General features: G+C 40.3%; 1 pseudogene; it reads right to left on the reverse strand.

The window, feature by feature from the left end:
• Positions 1 to 12,461: 12,461 nt before the first annotated feature.
• On the reverse strand, positions 12,462 to 14,084 carry LOC101699895 (rho-related GTP-binding protein RhoQ pseudogene; annotated as a pseudogene).
• Between the last annotated feature and the right edge of the window lie 2,104 nt (positions 14,085 to 16,188).

Below are 16,188 nucleotides of genomic sequence, written 5' to 3' on the forward strand. Positions count from 1 at the left end.
TTTCACTTTTTAGAAGGTAAGACTGATGGCTCCAGAATTTCTAAGAGGAGGAATCTGTCAAGAGTCTGCTGAGAGCATACAACACTAGGACCGTGATGGTGAACCTTTCAGAGCTTTCAGTGATACAAATAGCCCACTGAGGTGTGTGTGCAATGGGTTCACCACCACTGCACTAGGATATATCCTCCACTTACATTTGCTTATTTTGCACATTGCTTTTTTAGAGTGTATATTTTGTGGTGATTTGGACATTCTGGTAGAGATAATGGAGTGGTAGTATGCTAAGCTACCTCTTAGCACTATTACAGAAGTAACATTTCAATACCACTTGGCCTACAGAATCACTTTGAACATATATCAGAGGTGCACATGTTAGGAAAACCAATATAAGTATTATCTCTTTCTATGATCTCTGCTTTTATGAATATACTTGCAAAGGTCCTTTTCATCCCCAAGCTTCTTAATGTTTGCCCATATTTTCTTATAATTTATGTGGGATATTTTTAAATGTTTTAATCCAGTTGAATTGTATTTTCATATATAAGGAGAGTTATTTTACCTTTTTATTGCAGAATATAAGTTGTTCTAAAACTTTGCATGAAATGTACTTTTTATTTTTGTTGTCAGGTACAGATTTTTCAGATGAGAGTTTATCAGTAAATATAATATATAAAATAGATTAATGCAGTTAGCCAGTCCTTCCTTCTCCCATTTTTACTACCCTACCCCATTTTCAATACTTCCCCCAACACACAGAGAAAACTCCAGGGAGTACTTTGAAAGCCATTTGGTAAGTTTATGTAATCATAAATGACTATACATAATATATTACATTAAAAATTTGCCTATTCCAGTTATTTTTCTTGTTGTGCTAATTCATACTTTAATTAAGAAGCCTTAGAGGTTTATAATATGACAAAAGAAATTAAAATGTCTAAATAAAATAAAAGAAAGATTTGAGGGGGAGGTTTGCCCTTAAAGTTAGCAAATCTTTTTATTTATGTATTTAATTTTTGTTTTTTTGAGACAGAGACTTGCTATGTAGTTCAGGCTGGTCTCAAACTCGGTGATCCTCCTACCTCAACCTCCTGAGTGCTGGGATTACAGGCTGTGGGCCACCAAGCCCAATACTTAGCATAAATCTTTTTAAAAATTGCAGTATTAGCTGGATACTCACCTAGAATTCCAGCACTCAGGAGGCTGAGGCAGAAGGATCACATGTTTAAGGCCAGCCTGAGTTACATAATGAGTTCAAGGCTGGCATAGACTACACAGCACAACCTTATCTCAAAAAAAAAAAAAAAAGGCCAGTGTTGACAGTAGTCAGATATATAGCTGTAATATAACACAGAGAATGTTTAACTTGGTAAAGATATATATACATACAGTATACAGATAGACAGTTTCAAAATATGTGTTACATATTTTTGAAAAGAAATAAATGTATGAAAAAATCTTTACTATTGTTTATATTATTTATAATAATTGAAAGTGATCCAAATGTTAAACATTTGGGACTGGTTAAATGAATTCCATGACATTTCCCCATGAGATGAGATATTCCTATGCCATTAAAGTGATGTAGAAAGAAAAGAACTGAATACTTCCGATGAACTTGTCACTGTAGCAAGCACCATAATTATATTATCTTACTTAAGCCAAACAAATATCTCTGTGTGTAGGTATTCCCCTTTATAGAAAAGAAATACTCAAAAAAGTTAGGTAAAGTTCAGACAGCTAGTAAAGTGATGTGGCTGGAACTCAACTATAGCTGTTCTTAACTCTCATGAACCACTATCTCAATGTTAGGGGGAAATGTTCACTAGGTAACTAGTGAACATTTCCCCCTAACATTATATATATATATGGTAATTTTGAGACAGGGTCTCAATATGTAGCCCAGGCTGGCCTTGAACTCATTATGTAGCCCAGGCTGGCCTCAAACTCATGATGATCCTCCTGCCTCAGCCTCCTGATTGCTGGAATTACAGGCGAGCACCAACCAGCTGGATAAATTAATTTAAAGCAATTTAACTGACATTATATAACATAAAAGCCTCCCTGGGCTGGGGATTTAGCTCAGTGGCGCCACCTCCTGCCACACAAGCACAAGGTCCTGAGTTTGATCCCTATACCTAAAACAAAACAAGACCAAAAAAACTCCCTCCAGGGCCAGGGATTTAGGTCAGCGGCACCGTGCCTGCCTCGCAAGCGCAAGGTCCTAAATTCAATCCTAGTACAAAAATTTAAAAAAGCAAACAAACTCCCTCCTATGTGTAATTTCTTCTTCCTTTCCAAAGTTAGTATCCTTGGTAATTTTTCCCCAAACGAATCTACTTTTACATATGTTTTTATTGATTTTGAAGACAAATTGAAAAAGCGCACTGAGTAGAATGGTGGTATGGATGGTTGGCTTTCAGCACAGAGGGTCAGTTCCATATGTGGTAATTAGAAATGCTGGTTCTGGAGCCTAACTAGCTAGACTGAGTCCTAGCTCTTTTATTTACTAGCTGTTTCAATGTGGCCATCTTTAAAATCTCCTTTGTACATTACTGTTTTCATTTCTAACATGAAAGTATTCATTGTACCAATCTCATAAGATTGTGATGATCATTAAATTAGTTAATTAATGTTAAGTGCTTAGAATAGTGCCTGAAACATAATAAGGCTCATCCATTAGCTATAATTGTTGCTATTATTAGATAGCTGTGCAGAGATGGGAGAAGAGAAGAAAAATCACTTATCAGAATTTACTGCGTGTCATATACCTACATATTTTCCCATTTGGTCTCTATGAGTTAGGTATTTTTATTACTCCCTTTTTTACAGATGAGAAAACTAAGATTCAGGGAGGTCACATATTGAAGGAGTAGAATGAATCATTAAGCCTATTTCTAGGACTAACAATAAGATAAATATTGAAAGTTGCTTAGCCAGAAGATAGAAAAATGCTGATAAGTAAGACAGAAACGAGGCCTACAAAGCCACACCACCCTAGGACCAAAGGATTTTATTTTAAGGTATATGCGTGGGCAGATGCCTGTTATGGCTTATATCTAGATTTCTCCCCAAAGCCTCATGCACTCATAAGTGGGGCTGTTAGGAGATGATTAAATCATGAATGTGTGATCCTAGATTAGTCCACTAATGGGTTTATAGTGGGTGCGATATTGGGCGGTGAAGCGTGGTGGGAAGAGGTAGGTCCCTGAGGGTGTGGCCTGGAGTGTATGTGTCCTTCCTACTCTCTTCATCCCCCCCTGGTTCCAGCATGTCCTACCATGAGCTGTTTCTCTTTTGCTATGCCCCTCTTCCATGCCACCTTGCCTTGGAGCCAGCTGACTGTGGACTGAAACCTTTACAAACCATGAACCAAAATAAACCTCTCCTGCTTTAACTTGTGGATGCCAGGTATTTTGTTCCAGCAACAGGAAAGCAACTAAGACAGATTTTGGTAACAAGAATGGGGTTGATGCCATGACTACACCTGACCATGTGGTTCAAAAGCCTTTGGAACTAGCTTGTGAGAAGAGTTGAGAGAAATTTGGAGATTGGGCCAGGGATTTACCTCAGTGATTTCGCTCCAAGTTCAATCCCTGGTACCAAAAGAAAGAAAGAAAGAAAGAAATTTAGAGATGCCAGCTGGAGAAGTAGCCCATAGAATGCTGTGAATCAAGCTTGATGGGAGATTCTGGTTGGAACTCAGAAGACCAGAATGTTGTCTGCTATGCAGCAAAAAAGACTAGGCAAAAGAAGTTTCATTTGGGAACAAGGACTTCATTGGCAGTTGGACTCCAGGCCATGTGTGTTGTGCTCTGGCAGAAAATTTGTCCGCATTTTGCTCATATCAAGAGACATTGGAGGAGGCTGAGATTAAGGGTAGTGGACTAATTAATCTGGCAGAAGAAATTTCAAGGCAGTCTAACTTTGAGGCAGTGGCATGGCTACTGTTAGGGGCTTTTAGCTAACTGTAGCTTGAGAATTGACAGCAGAATGATTTTTAAAGTTTTGAATTTTGCCAGAAAAGAAGCTCTGGTAAAGTGGCCTGCATAATGGAGCAGAGGAGAACTTGGTTGCTGTAAAAGATTAGCATTAAAAAGCCAAGTGCTCTGGAGCAGAACAATAGAAAAGATAGCCTAACAGTATCACAAGAGACAGCAAGACCCTACCCTTTGCAGCGTCAAAATTGCAAGGGTGAAAGACTTTACTTGAGAAGAGATCCCCAAGACACCATGTTCCAGAATGATGGCTTCCTAGAGAATTTATTCCTCCAGACAGGACAGGATTCTTAGCAACAATCCAACCTATTGACCCCTACAGCCAGGAGAGAAAACCTGGCTACTGCTCCAGTGGCAAACCTTGGTGTTATCCACATGATGCTGGTTTTAGGTGTATACAGAGTGCAAGAGCTGCTGAGTCAGGGAGTCTTCTACCTGAATTTCAGAAGAAAGCCTGGGAGCCCAGGCAGTATGTCAGAGAGGGTGATTTGTGCAGCTGAAAGTGCAGTGGAGACTTCAGAAAGTGGAGAAGAAGGAAACTCGGATCATCTGAGGACAGTCTTCAGGAGTGAGGAAAGCTGGCCTAAGACAGAGGCCATGAATGAAGGCTACAACCACTGGCAGTGCCTTAGGGGCAGAGCCACTAAACCTTTTGGAGTTCACAACTTGCCACAGATTGCCCCAGGTGCTGGACATGGAACTATGGGATTTAATGTTTGCCTTGCTGAATTTTGGTCTTGCTTTGGTCCTTTTCCTTTCAATCCCCTTATTTCTACCTTGTGCCATTGTATGTTGGAAGTGTTTAACTTTCTTTTTATTTTCACCAGGGTTTGTAGCTAAGACTTTGCCTTAAATCTCAGAGAATTTGGACTTTGACTTTTCAGCAATGCTGAAACTGTTAGGACTTTGGCAACTTTTAGAGATGGACTAAATGCACTTTGCATAAAGGGTTGCACGTGAGTTTTTTTGGTGGCCAAGGGCAGAATGTTATGGTTTATAGCTAGATATCCCCCTAAAGCCTCATGCACTCATAGGTGGGGATTTTGGGAGGTGACTGGATCATTAGTCTGTGATACTGGATCATGGGTATGTGATACTGGATTAGTCCACTAATGGATTTATAGGTGGGTGCCATGTTAGGAGGTAAAGACTGGTGGGAAGAGGTGGATCACTGAGGGAATAACCTGAAGGGTATATATTCGTTCTACTCCCTTGATCCCCCTCTGCTTCCTGACTTCCCTGCCAGAAAGTATTTCTCTTCTGCCATACCCCTCTTCCATACTTTCCTGCCCTGGAGCCAACTCCCTAGACTGAAACTTCTACAAACAATGAGCCAAAAACGAATCTGTCCTCCTTTAACTTGTGGGTGTCAGGTATTTTGTCCCATCAGTAAAAAAGTAATTAAGACAGTGTCCAGTGTGGTATCAGAAAGGTGTGATTTGAAACTCAGCTATTTTAAATGCTGATTGTATATTCTGAAAATATTTCCTGTTTTGTTCTCTTTTTGTATGTACTAAAATTATTTCTGAATTACCACTATCTCATTTGTACTTGGAGGCACAAAAACAAAAGAAGGGATCTTTGGCCGTCTTCTGAAGGTGTCTGTTAGAAACCAGGTCCTGAACTTCAATCCCACAAGCCTAAGAGGGAAAAGTAAAAGGGGGCTAAGAAAAGCTTTTCCCAGAGATTTCTGGAGTCTTCTTTGCTCAAACCTTGGAAGGTTTTGAACAGTGTTTCCCAGAGGGTGGTCTTTCATTTATTTATCTGTCCAGAGTATTGAATAAGTGAAATTTTGAAGTGTTCATGGTTTTGAGCCATAAAATATGATGATGTGTCATGATGCTGGACTTTGGAGTCAAACTTGAAGTAAATTGTTTTGTCAAATAGTAGATGTATTATTTGGGACAAGCTAACTTCTCAGGGCTTCCTTGGGAATAAATGGCAAGAAATGAAACCACTTTAGAATTAGTATGAAAGTGAAATGAGACATCAAAAATAAAGGTAGACAGCACCAGGGATGTAGCTCAGTGGCGGCGTGCCTGCCTCAAACGCAAGGTCCTGAGTTCGATCCCCAGTACAAAAAAAAAAAGAATGAAGGTGGACAATATAACCACTGGCACACACAGGCACTCAGGACTCTTCTCCCTGTCAGACTGTAGTTGTGGACAAGCATTTGACCATGTCTTTTATTTGTTTTTATACTTTTCTGTATCATCTAGTGTAGTATTTTGCTTATAGAAAGCACCCTATAAATACTGACTGAACAAAACTGACCTACATGCATAGGATCTGAACAACAGATAAACACATTCTAGAAATGTTTTAAATTTTTTTAATCTATCCTGTCATAGAGAAGAAACAACCACTGGGAGATGAATAAGACACAGAATCAGAGCTTAAGAGTTGGGCAGGCTGTTCGTGCATGGGACCCCTGGGGGACTAGACCACTCAGCTGCTTCGGAAGCCTTGTGAAGGCTGTAATACCGAGTCTCACAGGCAGCCTCTGTAGGGTGAATAACAGCCTCATCTCTTCTGATTTGAGAGAGATTTATGAACAATTTGCTGTGCTTTGTTTTTTCTTTCTAAATTATAAAATGCTTAAAATGTAACTGGGATAGTATGGCACCCATTCTATGATTAACCTAATTTTTGACTTAATTTTAGACAGGAAAGTTGAAAAATATGACAAAAATTTTCCCATATACTCTTCAGTTTCCTGAATGTTTACATTTTCCCACATTTGCTTTATCCTTGTTGCTCTGTAGTACATATGTGGATTATTTTTTTCTGAACCATTTAGGAGTATTCTAGAGACATGATGCCCTCTTAACCCCTTAATACTCCAGTGCTTATTTCCTAAAAACAAAGATATTCTCGTCTGTACCGTAGAACAATTATAAAAATCCAGGAAATTAGCTGGATGTGGTGAAGTCTTCATGCAATTCCAGCATCCTGGGAAGGTGAAGCAGAAAGATTGCAAATTCAACCCCAGTACTATTACCTAGTCTGTAGACTGTTCAGATTTCACCAGTTGTCTTACTGTACTTTATACTAAAAAGAAAATCCTGGATCATGTTTGGCCTTCTCTTTCATGATACTAACATTTTTATAAGAATATAGGCCAGTTTTTTTTTTTATAAAATGTCCCTCAATTTGGAGCTTTTTTTTCCTCCCTCTCTTCCCCACGCATATCAAATATTTTAAGTGGAATTAAAACTTGGCCTCTTTACTCACCCCCTTTTCTCCCTTCCCACCTCTCTTCTCTATTGTCAGGAAGTCTCCTGTCTTACATATTTTTGTACTAGGTATGATTAGCTCCTTAGGTACTGATATTTGCTTTGTGAACCAGCACATGACACTTATATGAATGTTTCATAAAATACCCTAAGAAACAATGGGTACTCTTTAATTCTTTAAATGAGTTAGTAGCTGTAAAGAACTTTATAACTAGTGCTTTGTGTGATGTAAGCACCATATAGTTTCTGTTATTTCTTTATTTTGGTACTGGGTATCAAACTCAGGACATTGCACTTGTCAGGCAAGCGTGGTGCCACTGAACTAAATCCCCAGCCCATAGTTTCTGTTTTTATTTTGATTTATTAGTAATGTGTGTAATCCATGTAGTATTTACATTCCTTGTGGGAATTTGGTACATGTACATAACACATCTTAATTTCTTAATTTCTTTTTTCATCTCCTCCCTCCTCCGACCCTCCCCCATCTCTTAATCCTTTTTTTTTTCGGTACATGTTTATAGTACATGATGTTTACATTTCCTCATGTGGAGTTGGTACAAATACATGACACCACATAGTTTTAAATTTTAAAATAATAATATAGATGTACAGTTGTATGTAATTTGGTAATTTGGTGACTTTCCTTTTCAAATGTTGTAGGTACAAGCTCTCAATTTTTAGAGAACTATGTTAAAACCTCCATGTGGTTGTGGACTTGTACATTTTTGCATTACTGCTGCCAACTTTGGCTCCCTGGCATGGGAGTGATAGATCTCTGCTCTGCGGAGAACTAAGGTGCAGGTCAGGGAACTAATTGAACAAAAGGGGGATTACAATTAATGGAAATTAATGAATTCAGAAACAGAGAATCACAGTGGTGTTGCCATTGCTCGTTTTGTAAAGTTTTGCTTTGTAGCCTAATTATCACTTGTTGCCCTCTGAATTTTCTCCTGTCAAGTGCCCCTATGGTTTCCTCAACCTATTTCCTCTGAGGTTTAGGCCAACTTTTTGAATAACATGCACCAAATTCCCCCTTTCTCATATTTTAAAACTAAATTTCAATATTCTCATGACACTTAGGGGATCAGAAGCTTAAAAATGTTTCTTAGTGATTCAGTAATATTGGATATTTTTGTCTGTGTAGTGATACACAATTTACACATAGAGATTTCAGAAGAGGGGAAAAACAGACATGAGACCAAAAAACAAAAGTAAAAATTACTAAGAGGGGAAAGAGCTGGATTCTATAATGGAGAAAACAATGGGTAGAAGAGGATGTTCCAAGTAGAATATTCTGGCTAGCTCTGGGAAGGGACCAGGAGAGACCTGAAGAGAGCTGAAAGAAGCCAGAACCTGGGTTTCTAAGTGCAGAAGATACACACCTGTAATCTCAGCACTTGAGAGGGAGGATCACTGTAAGTCAGAGGCCAGACTGAGCTACCTATTCCAGGGTCTGTAATTCTCTTTATTTCCAGTAACAAATGCATTATATAATTCCAATTGTAGTATCGTTAACATTTTACCTAAAATTATGCAATCAAAAATTAACTTCTGGGCTAGGGATTTAGCTCAGTGGTTCTGCTGCCTGCTTCACAAGCGCAAGGTCTCGAGTTCAATCCCCGGTACAAAAAAAAAAAAATCAACTTCCAACTCAGGCAACGTAGCCTGTAATCCCAGCTACTCAGGAGGCTGAGGCAAGAGGATGCCAAATTCAAGCTCAGCCTGGCAAACTTAGTGAGACCCTGACTCAAAAAAAGGGCTGGGGATATAGCTCAGTGGTAGTAGGTTTGATCCCACCAAAAGACCCAAAAACTTAATTTTCAGCCAGCTGCAGATTACATTTTTGAGGTCAGCCTGGACAACTTTTGGCCACTTACCCAGTACACTAGTAATGTTGTATATTTGTAAGAATGAATATATATATATGTGTGTGTGTGTGTGTGTATTTTTTTTAAAGGATTTTCTTTTTCCTAATACTTTTACAAATATTCTTAGGTTTTCTTGCTCCTAAATTTTCCTTTCCTGTATTTACATTAACTTCCTCTTCTCCGAAAATTCTATTACCAGCATGTGTAATAGCATATTAAATATTCAAAGTTACATAAAACATTTTTGTCTCATTAATGTTGTAGTGATAATAAATAACAACAGCTCTCAAATAATGAGTGCTTACCAAGTGGGAAAGACATTACATATATAATCTCATTTTATTCTCATTATAATACAGTGAAATATCCTCATTTTACAGATGGACACATATCAGTTTGCTCAAGGACAAAGGCTTATCAAAAGGAAGGCTTGTCAAATTCCAAAGCCCATGTTCTTAATGACTGTATTCTTTGGAGAAAAAAGTTTTTTTAGTGTGTTAAGAAATAAAACTTCCATATAAATGTGTGTATTTATTTATTTCACTTTTCGTTGAGGCATAATATTTGTACATCTTTATGGGATGCTTTATGGTAATTCAATACATATATACAAAGTGTAAGAATCAAATCAGGGTAATAACATTTCCCGATTTTCAACCATTACCATACCAATTAAGGCCTTTACATTTTTTTTTTTTTTTTTTTTTGGTGCCAGGGGTCGAACTAAATCCCTGGCCAGGCCTTTACGTTTTAAAAAGAGATTTTTTTGTTTTGTTTCATCAGGTATTTCTAAGGAACCCTGCTGTCTCCCTTGGCTACCCTAGCTTCTCAGGGTTCTTGGGATCTCTTGGCATCGGCGCTCTGGCCTCCAGGGGGCACAGTTTTCCCTGTGATATTGTGGCTCAATCTTTGGATTCCTAATTCCCTGGAGTACTGATGAAACCAGGAAAAATATTTCAAAACTTTGTAAAATGCTTCGGACAAGTAGACAACACATGAGTACAGGGAATAAAATACAATTAAATAATTTGGTTCACTGAATTCAGTGTCGGCATTTCAACATTTGACACTAAAAAGTCCTCCCTACCTTTCTTCTCACTGTGCACAAAGCAGGAGCCACTTCTCCCTACCCTGTGTACTGTCCTCAGGCAAGCTCAATTCCTCAAAAGATATCCCAAGACTGGTAAGGCTAGTTTCAGACAAAGGCCTCCTAAACTCTAGGTTTCAGTCTCAATGTCTGCTTCTTTCCATGATGGCCCTTAAGCCTGCCAGCCCTCTTCTGAGAAGAGGACTGCTTTCATGTGGGTGTGGCTTGTTCCACAAAGGTTCGTATGTTGGAAGCTTGGTCCTGAGTAAGGTTCTCAGTATTGAGATGGTGAAGGTTATTAGACCTTGAATGCATTTATGATAGTCTTGTAGTAGGCTGGATCATGTGGGAGTGTATTAGTTCCCAAGAGAAGGGTTGTTAAAAAAGAAGGAAGCCAGGACTTTCCTCATTATCTTGCTGCTTCTTGCTTCATGAACTTTTATGGACATGCTGCTTGCCTCTTATGCATGCTCCTGCCATGATGCCATCTGCCATGTTGTGATAAAGCTGCAGGCCCTCACCAGAAGCTGTCCAATCTTGAACTTTCAAAGCTACAAAACTGCTAAATAAATCTCTTTTTTTATACACTACCCATCATCTAATATTTTGGTATAGCAATGTAAAACAGAAATAGCTTTGCCTACTCCTAGGGTAATAATTTTACTCAGTTGTTGGGGGATGGTTCTTTTTCTTCTCCCCCCCCCCACCCTGACCCCATACTGGGAATCATACTCAGGGATTACATCACAAAGGGCTGAATGAATATCACTGAGCTACATCCCTGGATCCACCTGGGTCTTTTGTGTCCCTGAGTGTATTGTTCAGTATGTAAAAAATACAAGACCTTGTATAACCTATCTATCACCACATAACAAATTACCCCCCAAACACCAAGGCTTTAAACAATAAATATCCCCACCCCCTACCCCCACCCAGTTTCTGTGACTGAGGAATTGGGATGCAGTTTAGCTGGGCGGCTCGTAGAGTTTCTCACAAGGATACAGGTGTAAATACTGTGACTGATGTCACCTCAGGTTCTAGATAATCTGCTTCCAAGCTTACTCACATGGATGTTGGTAGCTGCAGTTCTTTGCTGGAGGTTGACTTAGAGACATTTATCTGTTCCTTGCTGTGGAAGCCCATCCATGAGGCAGCAGAATAAATGAGTGTGAGAACATGATTGCATCCCCAAGACAGAAGCCACAGTCTTTTTATAATCTTATCTCCGATTACTCTTGTGTTGTAGTCAGGTTAGGTAGCAGTGAGTGAATAAGTTTAGCCTATAGTCAAATGGAGATATTATACAAAGGAGTGAATAACAGGAAATAAGAACCCTAAGGGCCATTTTAGATCCTTTCTACAACACCACTCTAGAGAATCCATTTATCCATTTCTCACGATTGTGAGTTTTTGTGGGTTTGGGGTTTTTTTGGTACTGGGGGTCGAACTCAGGACCTTGTGCTTGCGAGGCAGGCGCAGTGCCACTGAGCTACATCCCTGGCCCTCTTACTATTGTGTTTGCTGCAATCAATTTTTTTTTTAGATCAAATCCAAGAGATCAAATCAGGGCCTCTACCATTGAGCTGTACCTCTAGCCCCAGCTGTGAGCAATCTTTTTTTTTTTGTACCAGGGATTAAATCTAGGATGTTAACACCAACGCAGCCCTTTTTGTTTTGAGACTAAGTTGCCCAGGTTGGGCTCCATCTTGAAATACTCCTGCCTCAGCTTCCCAGAGTGTTAGAATTACAGGTATGCCTCTGCCACCACACCAGGCTTGTGAACAATATTGAGAGATGAGTTGACATCTTCTGGGACAAAGAACAGGGTAATATCACAGCTTGCTACAAAGACTGAATGCCCCAAGCTCAGTATTACCCACCTGCAATGCAAACCTATTGTCCGGTCCCCTTGTGTCACCTAAGTAGGACTTGTGGATAAGAGGAACTTATACAAACATGCTGATGCTCTTTTTTTTTGTTGTTGCTGCTTTTTGTTTCTGTTTTATTTTTTCTGATTCAGAGATCTCCTGTTGAAACCAAAGGAAAGCCTAAATCAGCTTCACTTGTGGTTACTTGCTGTGTGTGTGTGTGTGTGTGTGTGTGTGTGTGTGTGTGTGTTACTGGGGGTTAAACTCAGGGCCCTTGCGCTGCACTACTTTATCCCCAACCCTTTTAATTTTTGAGATGGGATCTCGCTAGTACACTATCTCCTGCTTTAGTCTCCTAGAGTACTAGAATTATAGGTGTACACCACCATGCCTGGCTACTTGCTTTTGGTTGACTTTAAGAATCACTAATTTTAAAGGTCACACCTAAGCAGTGTGTTATTAGTCTCTCACTAGCTTTGCTACTGATAACATCTCTGATTCGTGGGTCATGATGATAATGGTTGCCTAGGTTATTTTTCAGAAAATTGAAGACCTTTTTTGTCAAAACCATTTCACTTGGGTCTGCACAAGTGTCTGACAGATGACCTCTTAACTTCAGGAGGCAAAAAACTGTACCCTTAGTGTATGGTAATGCCACCATTTTCTTTCTTTTTTTTTTTTATCTTTAAGAAAGCATATTAAGCTTTAATATAGAAATATTTAGTTTACATTTAACTTGTGCTCAGGTAATAATAAACATCTTTTCGCTTTTGATCTCATACATTCTCTCTTCAGGTATGGACCATCTCCTGTACACTTGGAGCAACTTTGGCTACGTGGCTGGCCTTGTTATTTCACCACTGGATATATTGGAATGGGAAGCAACTTACAAGAACAATTAACTGGAGCAAAGGGAGAAGATATTTCTTTGTGCAGATTCCGTGAGGGCTGTGCAGAAATGTATATGGTCAAAGCCAAGCAGTTCCATGTACAGCACTGTTGTTTTTTTAATGTAGTTTCAACATGATGTGATTGTAGCTTTTTAAACTATGAAAACCCTGAGAGATTGTACCTTCTAGTTGAAATAAAGTATTTATAATAGATTGTGGCTTCATAGTCTGTTTGCTGCTTCTTAGACCTTTAAGGAACATTCTTAATGAACTTTATAGAATTCTGAGGACAGGTTTTTGTTTTCTTTCAAGTTTGAAATTGCTTTATTACAAGAGGTCTGGGTATCGCTGTAGCATTTCATATGCTTTCTGAGAGAAATTGACAGTTCTTGGCCACCGAAGTTGTTTTTCACATAATCAAACAAGTTTATACATCTTGATCCTATTCTTTTTTTAACTATGTTTCTTTGGAGTTAAAATGGCTATGATAGCCTCATCAAAAACAGTCTTCAATACCTTCTGGGTTAAAGCTGAACATTCCACATAGCAGCATGCTCCTATCTCTTTTGCTAGTTTCTGTTCTTGTTCCACACATATAGGCTTTTTTTTCATATCATTCGGTCTCGCTAAAGTTTTGGGGTCATCTCGGAGATCAATCTGAGTTCCTATTAATAAAAAGGGTACATTTGGGGCATATTCCTTAAGCTCCGGTACCCACTCTTCTTTCACATTTTGAAATGAGGCTGGGTTGACCACGGAGAAGCATATGAGGAAATCAGTCATTGGATAGGATAAAGGCCTCAGACGATCATAGTCTTCCAATGAGGGACCAGACACAGGCTGCTGCGAGGGGGAGACCTGGTCATCTGCAAATGTCCTGCCGTGTCACAGAGTCCCGGGAGGTACTGCTTGCCCCCCACAGTGACGCTGACGGCGTAGTGGTCGAAGACGGTGGGCACGTACTCCTCGGGGAAGGCGTCGTTGGCGTAGCTCATGAGCAGGCACGCCTTGCCCACCGCCCCGTCGCCCACCACCACGCACTTGAGCATCAGCGCGCCGGGCCCGTGAGCCATGCTGCGGCCGGCCGGCCTCCGGGCATAGTCCCCGCGCGCCCCCGCGCCGGCCAGGCTCAGCCCCTGCGCCGCCGCCGTCCCCCCGGCCCCTGGCAGCGGCACCTCCTGCCGGAGGGGAGGGCAGGGGGCGACAGGCTCGGAGCGCAGCCGCCGCCGCCTCCGCCTCGGTCGCTGCCGCCCGAGTCCCCTCGCCGGTCCCGGTCCCCGCGCCCGAGCGCCCGCTCTCCCCGCCGCCCGGCTCCCGCGCCCACTCCGCGGCCCGACCTCCCTGGGAGGCTCAGCCGGATCATAAGACCGGCCGGCCCGGGGGAGACGGCAACTTCGCGGAGGGCAGCCTCGGGTAGGGGATGCCACCGTTTTCTGAGCATGAATCCCATGAGGAGCCATTCACTTCTGATCAATTTTCAGGCCTAATTTTTTTCTTTTCTTTTCTTTGAGACAGGGTTTTACTATGTAGTCCAGGTTGGCCTTTAATTATATATATATATATATATATATATATATATATATATATATATATTTGGTACCGGGGGTCGAACTCAGAACCTTGTGCTTGCAAGACAGGCGGCGGAACCACTGAGCTAAATCCTCAGCCCCTAATTTTATATACTTAACAAATATTTATGTGCCAGTTATTACAAGAGTTTGTGGATATAAACTCATTTAACCATAAGGTAGGTGTTACAGTTTGGATCAAAAATGTTCCCCGAAAGACTCATGTGTTCGGAGGGCTTTTGAAAGATGATTAGATTGTGGGGACCATAACCTTCTCAATGGATTATTCAATGGATGAGTTCATAGCTGAATGTGCTTTTTGGGAGGTAGGGCCTGGTTGGAGGAAGTAGGTCACTGGGGGTGTGTCTTAGTTACTTTTCTCATTGCTGAGACAAAATACCTGACTCCCAAAGGTAAAGGAAGAAAAGTTTATTTTGGCTCACAGTTTGTAGAGGTTTCAGTCCATAATTGGCTGGTTCTAAGGCAGGGTGGCTTGGCAGATGGGTGTCGCAGAGGAGAAAACAGTTCATGGTGGACAGAAGGTAGCAAAGCAAGCAAAGGGCCTTAGCAACTTCTTTCTGCCCCTTTTATATCCTATCTATGCTACTGGGATTAGGGCAGTGCCAAACCAATAGTGGACTGCTTTACCAATCACATACCCTTAATCTCAGCACCCTAAATCCTAGTATTGCACCTTGAATCAATCACACACTTTAGATCCAGACACCCCTGAACAAGCTCCACCCATGACTGCAGGAGGCTTTGGGGAAACATCTAGACACAAATCATAACAGGATATAACCTGGAAAACTGACTAATTCAGAAGGTACTATTTAAAATTCCCTTATTATAGATGGGAAAGAAGAGATGCAAAGATATTGAGTAGCTTTCCTCAAGTCATATAGTTTGTAAATGTCAGAATCTTTTTTTTTTTTTTGGTGCTGGGGATCGAACTCAGGTCCTTGTGCTTGCGCTGTCAGAATGTTTTTATTCAAACAGAAACAAATACCAACAATTTGAGCAGAATCCTTTGATGTACTATATCAAACTGTGTTAAAGGCGGGGGAGAGGGTAGGGCCAAGAAAAGATTGGGAAGATGACAAAAGAGAGTTCATTCTTCAAAACACTTATTGAGATTACCAGTTTTGAGCTGTTTCAAACATCATACTGTTAGAATTTCTGTTGTTTCATTGAGTTTTCAAAGGAAAACTCTTCTGATCATATTAGTAAATGCTCTGATTTGGCATACTATATTTGTCTTATTAGAATTTGATTGGGAAAATAGGCATCTATATTCAGACCATGTATGTAGAAATGCTTTGTCCATAGAAAACCCTGCACAAGAATGTTTTCAGCAGCTGTATTCATAATTGCTACTTGGAAGCCACAATGTTCTACAGTAGGTGAATGAATAAATAAACTGTGTAACATTCAGAAGATGGAATATTTTTCAGTGCTAACAGGCAATGAACTGTCAGGCCATGAAAAGATCAGAGGAGTCCTTAAGTGTATATTACTGACTTAAAGAAACCAGTCTTAAAAGGCCACATAGTGTCTGAATGCAACTGCATGACATTCCAGAAAGGGCAAATCTGTGGAGACAGTGAAAAGATCAGGGGCTGGGTAGGAGGAGAAATGAGTAGGTATAGCACAGAGAATTTTTAGGGTAGTGAAAA

Source organism: Heterocephalus glaber, unplaced genomic scaffold, assembly GCF_053883595.1.
Source record: "Heterocephalus glaber isolate CG9 unplaced genomic scaffold, H.glaber_assembly_v1.0 deba00001553, whole genome shotgun sequence".
Classification (NCBI taxonomy): domain Eukaryota; kingdom Metazoa; phylum Chordata; class Mammalia; order Rodentia; family Bathyergidae; genus Heterocephalus; species Heterocephalus glaber.